Here is a 15408-nt window from a genome sequence, read left to right as displayed (position 1 = left end):
AATATTCATGTCATGGGATGTTGATTAAAATATTTTTGTTTATTCTGCTCTCTGATGAAAATCTGTTTCATCCCCCCCCCCCATTCCATACTGAATCGACAAAAGAAATTACATCAAGTCTAATTTTACTGGTTTCTTTAAGGGATTAAAAATGGGCTGTGGGGGACAGTTCAGTGGGTCAGGCTTGCCTGAGTTCGAGTCCCTCAGGGCCCATGTCAAAAAGGGGGACATGGCGGCACACACTTGTAATCTTAGCACTTGAAAGGTAGAGAGAAGTGGAAGTGGGGGCTGTGGGGAGAGAGGGAGGGAAGGAGGGAGGGAAGGAGGGAAGGAGACAGGAAGGGGAGTTTTTTTCTTAGACTCAGTTTTCTCAATGTCTGACAAGACTTGTCTGGAGGGTCTGCTCCATACCAGGCTTTTGCCGGGTCCTCCTACAGCAGCGAATGGAGTAGGAAACAGTTTAACTGCAGTGGCTTGGGAAGGTCTTAACTTTTAGAATCGTATTGCCACCTTAGGCATGGCCGTTTTAGTCTGAGGGGCTTGGGAGTGGGTGTTTGTCCTCCAGGGTGGGCTCGTGAGAGCCTCCAGGGTTCTCACTGTCCACACTTACTTTGTGAGGCCTTCTTTTCCTTTGCTTTCAGAGGTAGCTGGTGTTGTAGCTTCGGAACCTTTAGAGGAGTATGCACTGTTAATGGGGTTAGTGCCGGACCTTTGTGCTGAAGACGTCAGTTTTGGTTTCGCTGAATTGGTTAAATTAGATCCTTGTTCATCAGCTGTTTTAACTTGCCATGCTTTCGTGGCTGTGTGTGGGCTAGTACCTTAAAAAGAGAACAAGCCAAAGCCCTCTGTACTGCAGTTACACTTATTGTTTAGGACAAACTTAAGGAAGGTTTTTGGATTGACGTCTTAGTCTGCCATTGTGGTTTTCAGAACCCCTTATTGCTGGGGTTTTTGTATTGCTGCCTCATTTTTCCAAGGCCTATCAAATATAGTGTGCTGCTTCTCCTTAGGGTGTTGTATGGTGACGAGTCTCCCTGGGAACCTCCTCGTGGTTTTTGTTGTTGCTATTAATGTTTTTTTTTCTGTTAAATTATTACTCACCTTCCAATCTCAACTATTAATTCTCAGAGGAATTCCGTACCTGCGCTCCTGGTCTGAGTCCCTAGCCTCGATGAGACTCTGTGATCAGCTCCTGTGGCGTCCTGTGTGCCACAGTAATGTGTAGTCATTTGTGTGGGTCTGTGTATAACAGCCACCGCTTTTTAACTAACTGGAAGCTCCAGGAAATAAAGGCCTATATGTTTTGTGCATGGTTGGAAACATAATTCCTGGCACTTAATAATGATTTGTCAAATAAATTAACAGATTCTTGAATGGACCACATGCATTTAACTCACTAGATTTAAAAATTCCGAGTTAATATACTTATGGATTAATTGAACATATAACTGTACTTAGAACTGTGAATACTAAGACTTGAAAGGCAGAAACATTAATAATCTCGATCCGTTTTTAATTAAAAAGGAACCGATTCATTAAACATTTATTGGGTAGCTATTCTCTGCAAAAGACCATTATGTCTTGTTGCCCTGATTCCGAGATTTAATTTAAGTTGGTCTGCATTTTCTAAAATGCAATCATCTTCTTTCCTCACCTTAAACTCATCCTATGAGAATTCAGACTATTCTTTTGATGCATTACCATCTCAGAATCACCATCTTACTCAGTGTTCTGCTATAACGAAGCATAACTTCAAGAGTAGGTGCTGAATACCTCATGGGGCTTAGCACAAGGCAGGGTGTATGCAGTGGGCACTTCATAAAGAAAAGTTGGCTGCACTCAGTATTTGTGTTGTTAAAGTATGTGAGATACTTTTTAAAATGTCTTATTTCGTTTGATGGAAGAGAAGATGACAAGATAATTTTATTTGGATGGAGTCCATATTTAGTTTATAGGTCTTGAGAAAAGTTTGTTTCCTAAGGCTACTGTAAAAAATTGCCACGGAAGGAGCGACTTTTAGAAAACAATGAGTTTACTTTCTCATACTTTTGTAGGTTATAATTTAAATCAGGCTGTGAACGGGTTCAGAATCCACCTGAAGAGAAATGTGTTTGGCAGTCTATCCAACTTTTAGGGCACCTGTCACACCTAAAATCCTTTGGTTTGTAGTGACCTCAGTCTATTCTTCCCTCTTCTCATGATCACGTGACCTCATAGTCTGTGTATCTGTCCACATTTCCCAGTACTAATAATGACACTGGCCATTGGAACAACCCTTATGCTAACCCAGAACGACCTTATCCTAAGTACATTTGCAAAGATCTTGTTTCCACATGAGGTGTCCTATTCATGGGCTCCAGCAGATGTAAACCTGAAGGGGATGAACTTTTTTACCCCATTTCACTACATTTCACATACAGTTAGTAATTTTATTTAAAAAAATGCTCTGCTGAATTGCTACTTATGTTCAGAGGAATTACCGGAACCTGTATGGTGTGTGATGAGGTCAGATGATCTCTACAGTTGCTTCATGTCTTTTTTTTCCTCTCACATGGATTGTTAAGAGTCTCTGCAATATTCTTCTGTAGGTCTCTATAAGACTGACCCTCCCATACTTTCCTTTTCATGCTATATGTGTGTATACATGTGCACATTGGTACATGTACACGCTTGTATTCCAGTGTGTGTTGAGGACAAAGGTGAACATGGGTTACCTTCCTCAGCTGCTCTCTACCTTGTTTTCTGAGACAGCATCTGTCACTCAATCTGGAACTCAGTCATTTGGCCAGACTAGCTGGCCAACAGGCTCCAGCCATCCTCCTGCCTCTGCCTCCTACTAAGTGCTGGGATTACAGGCACAGGCTGCCACGGCTTTACATGGGTTTAGGGCTCCAAACTCAAGTCCTCGTGGATGCACGGTAAACACTTTACCAACTGAGTCACCTCTCCAGCCCCGATAAATCTCCGTAGACGTAGTATAATGACGATACATATATATCTATATCTATGTATTTCCCCCCTGTTATGATCAGGGTTTCTCAGTGAGCAGACTTCTCTTCTATTTCTGTCGTTATGGCACCAGGAATATATGTTTGAATTCAGCAGTGACTCATCTGGGATGCATGTTGTTATGGAAAATTGCCATAGTGTTCTGCTGTTATGAGATAGAAGTCAAAGCTAAGCACATTTAATGGCCAGATCTGAGCAGTATTTCCAGGCAATTCTTTTTATTATTTTTACACTTTAGATAAAGTAGGCGGTTTGAGGGAATGCATCTCATTATGCGCATCTCCTTTCTTTGGGCAATGTATCTGCATGCTCCGCGTCTCTTCGTGCAGTCAGTCATGTTCGTGAGCTCTGTGTTCCCTCTGCCTAACACAAGCAGAAACAATACACCAAGAAGCTCATCAGTAGGCTTTTTGCTGTTCTGCACCTGGATCCGAGACAAAACACCGAATAACTCTGAGACTGCGCCATTTTGAAGGAAGTCTGACTGACCATTTATGGACAATAGAGACAATCCTCAAAATGTAAACTCAGTTGAAAGATGAGCAGTTAATGTCCCAAGCTAAAATAAAAACTGAGGGACATTAGAAAATATACTTTATTGGAAAATGGATAAGGATTTCTCCTGACCACCCGCCTAAGGATTTAGTGCTTTAAAAGGTTTAGTAAAATGATCCCTATTCTGGAAGGAACTTGTTCTTTAAAAAGGGCAGAGAAGGGCAGGGGATGGAGATGTGGCTCCGTGGTGGTGTGCTCGGCTAGCATGTGCAAAGCCTGGGGTTTGGTCTCCAGCACCTCATACATCTGATGTGGTAGCCCACAACTGTAATCCCAGCACCACGGTGGGAGAGACAGGAGAACCAAGGGGTTTGGGGTTATCCTGGACTACTTGAGTCTCTGCCTCAAAAATAACCAACAACGATAATGGCATGGGGGATCATGTTGCACGGTCACGTGATTCTTACTTAGAACACATTTGCCTGCGTTACCATCTGGGTAATTTCTGCTAGGGCTCTGTTAAAGATCCCTTTATATGTGGACACACACGTCAGTGATAGAATAACATTCACCTGTTTGCAGCCCCTGGGTTAATCTCCCCCGTTTGGTTAACTGACTTATCCTCTGTCACTGTGCTATTTTTATCTTTTAAAAAGAGCTATTAAGAGGTTTTCCTCCGAGCTCCTTTCTACCATCAATGAAGCTCCGATGAACATGTCCACCCAGCTTTGTGGTCAACAGTGTTTGTTGTTTCAGTTTTCTAGTTCAGTGTCTGCACACAGAGAGAGTGGCAGGCAGAGGGCGGGGTGTGTGGGAGGGTTTGGAGAGGGGAAAGCGAAGAGAGACAGGTTTAGTTATATTAATCTAGAAAGATAAAATAGATTCAAATATATATCACTAAAAAGTTTGTGGGAACTTGGTTTCAAAATAGAGCCAATAAAGAATAAAATCTAAGAGCTGGTCAGTATTGAATAACCACATGCTGCTCTGCAAAGCTTTTTTTACGGTCTTTGAGGGATGAGACTCAGGTCCTCAACCTTCTACCACGAGCACTCTACCCATTCAGCCACCTCCCCAATCCTCCTGATTCTCTCTGACCCTTTCACCTATGAGCCTCCATTGTGTGATAGGTGATGTTGTGTGTTCCCTCTTACATAGATTCCATTTCCTCATTTAACAGATAATGGAAACACAGTGTGCTGGAGGAATGCACTGACAGAGTTGGTGTTCAATGATGGATTCTGTTTCTAGTCTGCTTATTTTCTTTCTCCCTCTCACCTGATTCCTGCCTGCCACAGGTAGCGAGTTGTTACCACCAAACAGTTGAGACATGACTGAACAGTGAGGTCTCACGCTTCCATATTCTTCTTTATTGCAGCTGAGGAGAGGGCTGTTTTTATGTAATATGTACACGGGAAACTTGAGCTACGATTGCCTTCCTTATTGCTTCTCTGCCCAATTCCTCATTCATTTCTGTGGGTATCAGAGAGGTCAGGATAGCAGGTTTTGATTTCATCAGATTTCTTAATAGATCAAAAGCACAGCTGGAGCTTGGGACGTGGGTCAGTTTGTAGCATGCACAAAGCCCTGGGTTTGATTCCCACCACCACAAAAGCTATGTGCTAGGACAATCTCAGCTATTCAGAGTGGAATGAGGAGTGTCTAGGCCAGATTTGGCCAACAGAGCAAGCTGAAGGCCAGCCTGGGATTCATGTAACCCTGTCTGAAAACAAAGTATATCTGGTCTGAGTACACTTGTGCATTGTTTAACAATAGAGGTGTCTTCTGAGAAAGACATCCTCCAGTGGTCTTGACACTCTGTGAACAGCACAGAATGTTCTTCTGAAATCCCAGATGGTACAGGTCACTTGACACAACCTTTTCACACACACAATTGGAATGTGTAGTAAACAGGAGATGCGTGAGGCTGTTGCTGATGTAACACACATTTTAAAGTATCCCGTTTTTAATAAATAGAAGGCTGTGCTCTAAAATAGCAATAAAGTATAGTATAACAAAACGTATAAACCCACATCACAGTCTTCCACTCCGTTGTCAAAAATTCTGTGCTGAATATGATGATGTGCCCAGTATTTCCTTATGACCCTACAGTAGGGTTGTTTACATGGGGTCACCGCCCTGTGACATTTTACTGCCTACAATGTCTCTAGGCCATAGAACATTTTCAGGTCGGTGATTAGGATCGTTTGGGGGCACTGTTATACAGGTGGTTCATCATAACACAGCAGGAGGCTATACTTCAATAGTGTCCTGGCGTGGTTCATCTTCTGTCATATTTGACACAAAGAGCTGTTAAGCAGATCCAAAAGTACATCCAGGTAGCTGTGGGAGACAAATGCACCTTTCACCTTTGCCATCTGTAAATAGAGTTGTCACAGTGGCTGATCTAGTTTGGTGCAATTAGCTGGCACGAGGTGCCTCTAATCCGTGCGTTGTGTTTGCCTTCTGAATTTGTTACGTTTCATAAACACAGCAAAGGGGCAGCTGGGAGAGGACTAGTTGAGGCCATTTGTTATTTTATACAAAGGTCCCACACACACGCTTTCCTAAGAGTTTGTTCATGTTGCTTCCTTGGCAAATACTTTGCAGTGCCTTCTGAAAAAGCGGGGGGACATGGTGTGAATTCCAGTCTTGGGGAGGAGACTTTTGGGCCTCTGGGCCTCACTGGCCAGGCAATAAAGCTCTAGGGATCTGTCAAAACAAACAAACAAACAAACAAATAAAATATAAAGGAAGAAAAGAAAAACACAAGGTGCCTGAGGAACTATTCCACAGATTTCTCTCAGACCTGCATCCACGTGTGCACATGTATGTGTGTGTGCATACCCACACTCGCACATACCTGCACAGAAGAATCTGTTCATGACACACCAAAGATTCTGAACCTTCTAATTTCTTTAAACTTTACTTCAGTGTTTTAGCCCAGGCTGGCATCAGACTCGTGCCCCCCTGCTTCAGTCTAGCGAGTGCTTGGATTGCAGATGTATGCCACTTAGTGTTGTTTCGTTTCTTCTGTTTTCAAGCTTCGAATTATGTTCCTGTCAGGGTGGTTATAGATTTAGCCCTGAAGAGTAAGTATCTTCTCTGTTTTGGTGTTCGAGACTTAGGTTGGGGACCAGAGAGACACCGAGTGTGGCAAAGCAAGGAATGCTTTTCTTTTTCCTGTCTGGTGTAGCCAAAGGGTTATAAGAAAGGACGGGGCTGCCGTGTTCTGTGCATCAGAGTTTATGGTTTTTACCTTTTCTCTTGTTCAGCAGTAGATATAGTAACAGTGAAAGGTGTGTAATAGCTATGTTTTGCCTCAGGAGGGACTCTTAGATTCTCCTGGAAGTGATTCCTCTGTGTGGAAGCAGAACTTGGGCCAAGGCACTGAGCAATACATATTTATAACACAGTTTGTGTCTCCTTCTCATGTCCGTAGGCCCTGGTGGTTCTTTTAAAGGAATGGTGTGTTGACTGGAGGGCGTCTGCCATCAGGTTAGCTGTCCTTTTGTGATCTGCTCAGTGTCAACTACTGAGCTTGTGAGGGTTTGAGGGTGATGTTTGTAACTGGCTTTCATCTCTGGGGGCTTCTCTCTCCATCCAGGGTTGGAAGGCTCTGTGACATGTTAAGCATAGGCTCTCAGTCTGTGAGAATATTAAGTTGATTTCATGCCCACCTTTTGCTCCTCACAGAAATGGGAGTTAGAGGAGTTGGGGTGGCTGTGGGTAAAGTATATGTCGTACAAACATGTGGACCTGAGTTTGGATCCCCAGAACCTACACAGAAAGCTGGGTGTGGCAGAATGTGCGTGCGTGCGTGCGTGCATGTGTGTGTGTGTGTGTGTGTGTGTGTGTGTGTGTGTGATACATCAGAGACAGACATATCTCTGGAGTCTCTGGAACTCACTGGTTAGCCAGCCTCACCAATCTGTGAGCTTTCACGTTTAGTGAAAGATTATCTTTAAAAAAAAAAACCAAAACAACAGAAAACAAGGTAGAGAGCAGTTAAAGAAGAAACCAGATATGGCCTCTGGTCTCCACACATGTTGCACATGTGTGCAGAACACGTGAATTTATATATCATACAAATATACGCACACCCCCCAACACACACACACACAAATGAGAGGCAGAGCTTGCTTGTGATAATTCTCTGTATTCTCTGGGTTCTTGAGCCCAAACATGAATTACAGAACAAGAAAGAACCACAAGGGCCATGGCGTTTTTGTGAGTATTGGAGAAAAATCGTAGATGAAATAAAAAGGGCAACTCTGGTCAAACAAGAGGTGTAATATAAAAGTCGCAAAACACCCATGCAGAGTTCACTGCAGCAGTCAGGGCCTGCATGCTGCTCTCTGCAGTCTGTTATATAGTAACCTGATTTCTAATTTTAAACATTGAAAATGGAGGCATAGTGTCAGCTCTCCATTGTCTATCTGGGAGCTGTCACTCCAAGGTGGCTTTAGTTGTTTTTGGTGTGGGGAAAACAGGATGACGTTAGCGTTAGCATCAACTTAATGTAGTGGTTAGGTGGTATGTTGGGAGTACTGGGACCAAATCTCTAATTAGATGCATAGTTTCAAAGGGCTTGTTCTACCACGTTTTATTTTTTTAAGATTTAAACTCCAGCCATCATTGACAAGAAGAGATTAGAATCCTTTCATCTATGGGGCATTTTATTGCGTATTTAAGTCACATTTCAAGGAGGCATTTTACTTCCCATAAAAATGCACAGGGGTGCCTCCGTATACTCTAATGTGCACAGTGTCTGTCTTGAACAGGAAGTTGCAAATAGCAGTGACTGTGGCGGGGAAACCAATAAGACAAAGTGTGAGCTTCTCATTTGACACTTCATACCTTCAGGGATTTACATGAGAACTACATGGCAAGGTCATGCAACCTTGACCTCAATCAGTGGATATATATATATGTGTGTGTGTGTGTGTGTGTGTGTGTGTGTGTGTGTGTATGTATATATGTATATGTATGTATGTGTATGTATATATTTATGTATATGTATATGATGTATCTGTATATATACACACAGAGATAAGGATTGATCTATCTCTATCTATCTATCTATCTATCTATCTATCTATCTATCTATCTATCTATCATCTGTCTATCTATCTAGGCACCTTTGAATGCCATGAAATAACAGCAAAGGCAAAGGAAGAAACACAAACAAACGAAGCCATGGGTAAATCCCATGAAAGCCACCATCCTTTTCCAATGGAAACTCCTGAGGTAGTTTTGGTGACAGTCCCTAATTGTTGAGTACCAAGTGCTCAGAGACATGACCATGTGGGTCATTTTCCATTCAGACCACACCACACTGCTGCCATGAGAGTCACACGGGACAGGAAGCATTTGAGCCTCTGCCGTCCTCAACTACACACGTATTTATACCACTATTCCTTAACACCGCATCATGCTCAGAGTAGTGGCACATTTGTCGCTATGCCATTTATCCCCAACAACATCTTCTAACATTACACACTGGGCCCCCAGAGCGATGGCAGGTAATAAAAGCAGTGGGCTTGCATACAGACGGGCACAAAGAAAGGACTCCCAGATCTCTTATTGAGGGAGCGTTAAAGTTGGTCAGTGCTACAGGAAATGGTTTTTGTGTCACTGGGGCAGTAGGACTCTGGGCTTCAATGATGAGTTAATGCTGGAGGGGAAGGAAGAAGCGGTAGGTGAGTGATTCCGAGAACGTTCACGAAAAGTGACGAGGAAGCAGACTACACTTCAGGTGGCTTGTTGAACATCTGACTTTCTCCTCTCCACCCAAGTCCGAGGACCCTCACGGAAGGGCTGCGATGGGGGTGCGATGTGGCTCATCAAAGAACATGACGTAGTATCTGGTGATGTTCTGATTGTCACAGCGAGGTCTCCCGTTGGCATCTAATGTGCCAAGTATTCGGTAAAATATTCTATGGGGCAGTTTCCTACAAGGAATAACCTGGTCCCCAAAGTCAGCAGCATGAAGTCTGAGAAATTCTTACCTAACGAACGATGATTTTGTGACCTGTGACCTGGAGAAAGGATGACCAAGGAGCAGGTGTGACCTGTGAGAGGGCCTTGGAGCTGACTGATTGGCTGTTGACGCCTTATCATTTGCAGTCTTCCCGCAATGCCGAGCATTGGCTAGAGGCTTGCTCCCTGGGTCGTTGTGACTTGTCATGAAAAGGTGGAACTGTCAGTCGGCTGGGTGAATCATTGTTCCTTGGTAACTTCTCCCTGTGTGAAAGGTGGGGTCTCTACAGAGAGATGGCTCAGGATTTGTCTGTTTCCATGGCGATGCTGGAGTTGCAGTTAGGTGGTCCAGATAAAGGGGTGCCTCTGGCTAATTGTGTCCTCCAGGGTGGTCAGGGTGGATGTGAAGCTAATAGGGCAGCCTCCCCCAGTCTTGTTCCTTTTCAGCCTGTACTGCCCAGAGCGCTACCCAGGGAACTTAAAAGGGCCTCTTGGCTTGTTGGCTGTGAGTTAATGAAGCAGGAGAAAGAAAAGAACAGAAATCAATGTTTATGCATAGACATTAGACAATAGGTATGCTTTGTTTATTTGTTTTGTGTGTGTATGCTTGTACGCATAGACATGAGTGCATACACATGTGTATTTAATTATGCTTGCCCGTGCATCCCGTTTAAAGGCTGGAGGATGCATTGAATGTTTGCCTTTCTCGCTCTCATCTTTTGAGAGAGGGCCACTCACTGAACCTGGAACTCACTTTCCAGGGAGCCCTTGGGAGCCACCTGTCACAGACCTTCTAGCAGTGGGGTTACAGAGATGTGCTGCTGTGCCTGGATTGCTTATTACAGGGGTGTTGACAAATTCGAACTCAGGTCCTCATGATTGTACTGGAAGCCTTTTATGAGCCATCGCCTCATCCCGAGTTTCCCCTTCTGGTACTGTAAGAAAGGGGAGAGATCTTGCTACTTGCCCATAGTTCTATGTTGCTAGGTGTTAATCGGTGGAAGATATTCCTAATGCCTGTGGATTTATGTATTTTTTTTTTTTTAGCAAATAATGTAGTATCAGTTTTGCACTTAACCATGAAATAGCCCTGACATAATCACCTTTTATGAGTTGTGTGGCCCAGGTTGGCGTACGTAATACTTCATTTCTTCTTACTATTTTTTAACTTGATTAAATGCACCACTTGGAGATAAAAATTGCTTTTACAGCTGTGAGCGTAAAATGGAAAAGCTTATTGCTGTTAAGTGTATAGATTTTTTCATTACATTTTTGTTATAAATATTTCACTGGCTAAATTCAAATCAGTATGATGGAGTTGAAACATAATACTACTATTGATTTAATAAATGCTGGCATTCCAGTGTCATTTCTTGATGAAATTAATATTATGTGAGTCGTTTTCTAATGAGTACATGAGCAATAAGCCGTTCTTCAAACAAGAAAAGGAATACTATGAAACAAATGGCTTTTTAAAAAAGTGTGGCATATGCTGATGTGAACAAGTTACCAGAGTTCATTATATAGCAATCTGAATGTAGTACTAATTAAAACCTTCCTTTAATTTTACTGAAGCCTATTCTTAGATATTAGGCAAGTTATTAAGGACTTGAAGAAAAACCTATGTGATGTTTAATTTCCCAATAGACCAAAAACTGGCATGTTGGAACTAAAAAGATTAATATTGTGCAGTATTTATTTATTCATTATTTTTGTGTGTCTGTGTGAGTGTATGTGCACTGTGTGTGTGTGTGTGTGTCTTTCTCTGCACTCATTCTATTCCTTAGAGGCAGGGTCTCTCTCCTTTTGAACCTGGGTTTTGCATTTTCTAGGCAAAGCTGGAAGCCAGCAAGCCCCAGGACTCCTCTTGTGTCTATCACACCTTCCCACCTTGGAGCTTGGGGGGGTGGGTCACAGGAATATGTGAGATGTCTAGTTTATTATGTAGATGCTGAGATTACACTCTAGCCCTCAGCACTGGGAACAAGTGCTCATAGCCCCAAGCCATCTCTCCAGCCACACTCCGCTGTACTTTTGTGTAAGCACAATAGACTAAAGGATTTAAGGACTTCAAAGAAGTTAGGAGTGTATAAATTACGTATGTATTTTTTGTTTAATTTCATATCAACATAATAGCCAGAAAATTTCTTATAGCCTTCAATTCTGGAAGTTAGGCTCAGAATTTGTTTTTGTATAGGGATGATTGTCTTGCCTTTTTGCATTAAAATCCTCATCAAGTACATTGAAATTGTGTTGTGGTAATAGTTTGAACTCAATTCCCTCTGCCACATTCTGCATACGTTTGCATCATTGGGATGTATTGATCTAGTGAAGTGGAGATGGAGAATCTGAATTAGCCACATGCTGCATTCTAAGAGTATGACTTGAAGTTTTCCCAAATCGCTACAGTAAATGTGTGTGCAATGAATGAATGTTCAAGGTCAAGTAGACACCTGGGGCATGCCTGCTCTTTCTTGTTTTCCGTTTTCTTTCTCTCCCTATCACCTTCCATAGATTACTAATCATAGTAATTTGTGTATTTATGAAGGTCTTCATTATTCAACCCAAAGCTTGATCAACCCTGCCAGGAGAGTTTGGCTCTCAGACTTCCCAGATGACTCTCTGTCAGAAGCTATGTTTGATTCCTGAAGAGTCACCTATTACCTTGTCTGGGAGCGGCAGCCGCTTTCAAAGGGAAGCTGTTACCATATGCTGATGTTTACAGCAAGGAGGTGACCACTGTGGTAGTTGGTACACCATGATTGATAGTGATGGATCCCCAGCCTCTGCTTCCGAGAGGACAAAGGAGCTCTTCTCAGAACTGTAAAGCCGAAACACCAAATGCATGGAGGTGTGTTCAGACCTATTCCTCCAGAGTACCACTTCATGTTTCTCACGGCTTGGATGTTTATATTCAGTTTAGCAAACTGCATCTCAAGCCTGTCAGTGTCAGAACCACATCATCCGCCCTGCTTGCCATTCATTGTAGCTTAGTGCTTAACATACAGTGTTTAAAACACCACTGACAGATGGAGACTGATGTGCAGTCACTGATGAGATTAGCCTGTCGTGGTTCACACTGATAATGGTAGCAGGAAATAGGTATCGATGAGGGGTGAATGATGAAGCACCAGAGGCATTTTGCTGCACGCATTCCTTCCTTCATCCTTACTCAATGAACCAGCGTACGGAAGTAGAAAGGATATTTATTCATTATTGATGAGGGCCTGGGGCTGTAGCTCAGATTGGAAAGTGCTTGCCTTGCATGCATGAAGCCCTGGGTTCGATCCCCAACACAAACCAGGTGGATTGGCACACACTTGTCACCCCACACTGGAGAGGGGGAGGCAGGTGGACCAGAAGTTCGGGGTCATGCACCACTATGTAGGGCGCTGGACTCCAGCCTGGAATGCATGCAGTCTTGCCCTGAAAAACAATTGGCGAAACACTATGGCAGGATGTATATTAACATTTTGTGAGGCCATTCTAATATCAGGATTCTCTCTGTTATACATTTTCCCCTAAGCCATTGGAAGTTGTTGTGCAAAAACAGTCAAAATGAGAGGTTTTTAAGTAAATTATTATTAGCTGTCACTTTTCAACTTGGTAATAAATAGCTTTAAAAATTTTAGGGAGCCTACAGTTTACAGGATTTTGTTTTCTTACAAATTGTTGATTTTAAAATTACAATTAATTAATTAATTAATTAATTAATTAATGTGTCTGTGTGTATACACAAACCTGCGCTCCAATGCACACGTGGAAGCCAGAAGACAACTTGTGAAAGTCTGATTCTGTCCTTCACCACATGAGTCTCCAGCCACCACACTTAGCAGCAGACCCCTTCACCTGGCAAACTCTCTCACAAGTCCAAATTTCGATGTATCGTTTTAAAACACTGGCCTTGCAGTCAAGCTGTTTGTGTTTGAATTTGGGCCCTGAGTGCCTGCATTGGTCACTAGACCTCTCTGTGCCTTAGCCTCCTCTCTGTAGGATAGGTACCACTCTACTGACACTGTGGGGGTGGACAACCCCACAGAAGTGCTTACAAGCATCCATAACCTCTTAGGGATGATTGCTTCCACCTACCAGATATTAGCTACACAACCAAGTCAGACTAGTGCAGAGTCAAAGGGTGCACATGGTGAGACCTTCTTGGGTCTTGGAGGAAGCTGACTTGGTGAGCCCTGAGCAGATAAAAGGCCGGGTATTACAGATTCCCCTTCACTATGGCATGCCACTGAAGCTTGTCCCCAAGGAGAGGTGATCATGATGGCCTGCTAAGACAGTCCTCCCATAAAAAAGAATATTTTTTAGTTTCAATCAATAAAAAACTACTTTAGAGTAAAATAGTTGGGGGGTTTGGACTATAGATACGAATGACATCACTGGTATTTGTTACAGGAGAGTAGTTCTTCAGTAAGCTATTTAAGTGGACTCCAGTCCATGTAAGTAAGCAAGGTTTCTTGATGTGACAGGCATATTTGCAAGTGTCCTAAGGACTTAGTGCTCTGTGCTGGTATCCATGGTAACACCATCTTTGATTCAGCAGTTGTAGATAACTTTCTAGAGCTTTGTCAATGGTGCGGTCTCTCTCTTAAGCCAGATGAGTTTTCCACTATCTCTCAATGGAAACTGAGTTTGCATATTCTCTCCAGGAACCCAGAACTCTCTTGTAGCTTTGGGGAGACGTAGCCAGCCATTTGAGGAGGAATGTATGGATTCTGACTGCCTTACCAACCTCACTATGATTCAGTTTTAAGGACAGTGTCTTCTTCCTGCTTTCTCATAAGTGATTATGGATGTCCTGACACATAGAGCTCTGCTAACTTACGTGGGCACTGGACAGTGTCAAATTCCTCAATTACCCTAAAAACTTGGTGTTTTTTGGGTAGTGCTAAGTGACTTCTTTTTACTCCATACACTATATTCACCTCTCTCCAGCCTGTAAGTCCAAGTTGCATGACTCCAGCTGACTCCCAGAGTCTACTGTTTGTTATCTGTCTCTGTCTCTGTCTCTGTCTGTCTCTGTCTCTCTGTCTCTGTCTCTCTCTCTGTCTCTCTCTCTCTGTGTGTGTGTGTGTGTGTGTGTGCTCATGCATATGGAGGCCAGAAGTTGACTTCTAATGTCTCCTCTATTATTCTTCACCTTATTTTTTGAGACAGAATCTCCCATTGAACTCAGTGCTCACTAATCGGCTAGACTGACTGGCCAGTGAGCTCTGGGGGATCCACCTGTCCCCACCCAATCAGCTCTAGAGTTACATATGCACTATTATGACACCCAGATTTTGTGTGGGTTCTCAGATCCAAACTCGGGTCCTCATGATGACACAATAGGCACTTTGCCCTCTGAGCCATGTCCCCAACCTTTTGTATTCACCTTTACAGATATTTGAGTGTCTTGATCATCAGATATTTAAAATTGTAAGTTACAAGTAGAAGAATATGCCTGGGAACTCTTTTAAGCCTTTGTCTTTGTGGGTTGGGCTTTTTTTCTATTGTGTCTCCCTTTTCTTTTGCTGTGTGATATTTGCATGCCTGTCTTCATGGACATGTATATTTTCTATGTGACATCTAGTGCTCTTCTCTGTCTTCCTCTAATGAATGAATGATAGAGCATAAAACTGGATGAATGTTGGGAAATCATCTGGCTTTTTTGTTCTTTATTTAGTTTGATAGGTATTCACTGAGGTCTTTCTGGAATGAACAACATGCATAAACAAGAGAGTCTGGAATTCACCAGAAAGTACTGTGTATATAATATGACCTCTTTCATAGTTTTTAAATTTTTCTAATGGCTAGAATTTTTCGGTGCAAACTCCTTAAGAACATATCCCATTTTTAAAATAAAGTTTCTGGTATTGGAATTGGCCAATAATAGAGATGGTAGATTTGGTCAAACTCTTATTCTTGGGTGCA

At 42.7% G+C, this 15408-nt stretch overlaps 1 protein-coding gene across 3 annotated transcripts in view; it reads left to right on the top strand.

The window, feature by feature from the left end:
- The window catches only part of Sfmbt2 (Scm like with four mbt domains 2), a 189197-nt gene that overhangs the window by 87363 nt on the left and 86426 nt on the right, over positions 1–15408 (top strand). The window lies entirely within an intron of this gene.

This window comes from Peromyscus californicus, unplaced genomic scaffold (genome assembly GCF_007827085.1).
Source record: "Peromyscus californicus insignis strain IS unplaced genomic scaffold, ASM782708v3 Scaffold_8__1_contigs__length_139910024, whole genome shotgun sequence".
Lineage (NCBI taxonomy): Eukaryota > Metazoa > Chordata > Mammalia > Rodentia > Cricetidae > Peromyscus > Peromyscus californicus.
Note: the sequence above shows the minus strand (reverse complement) of the source record. Positions and strands in the feature narration are given on the sequence as shown.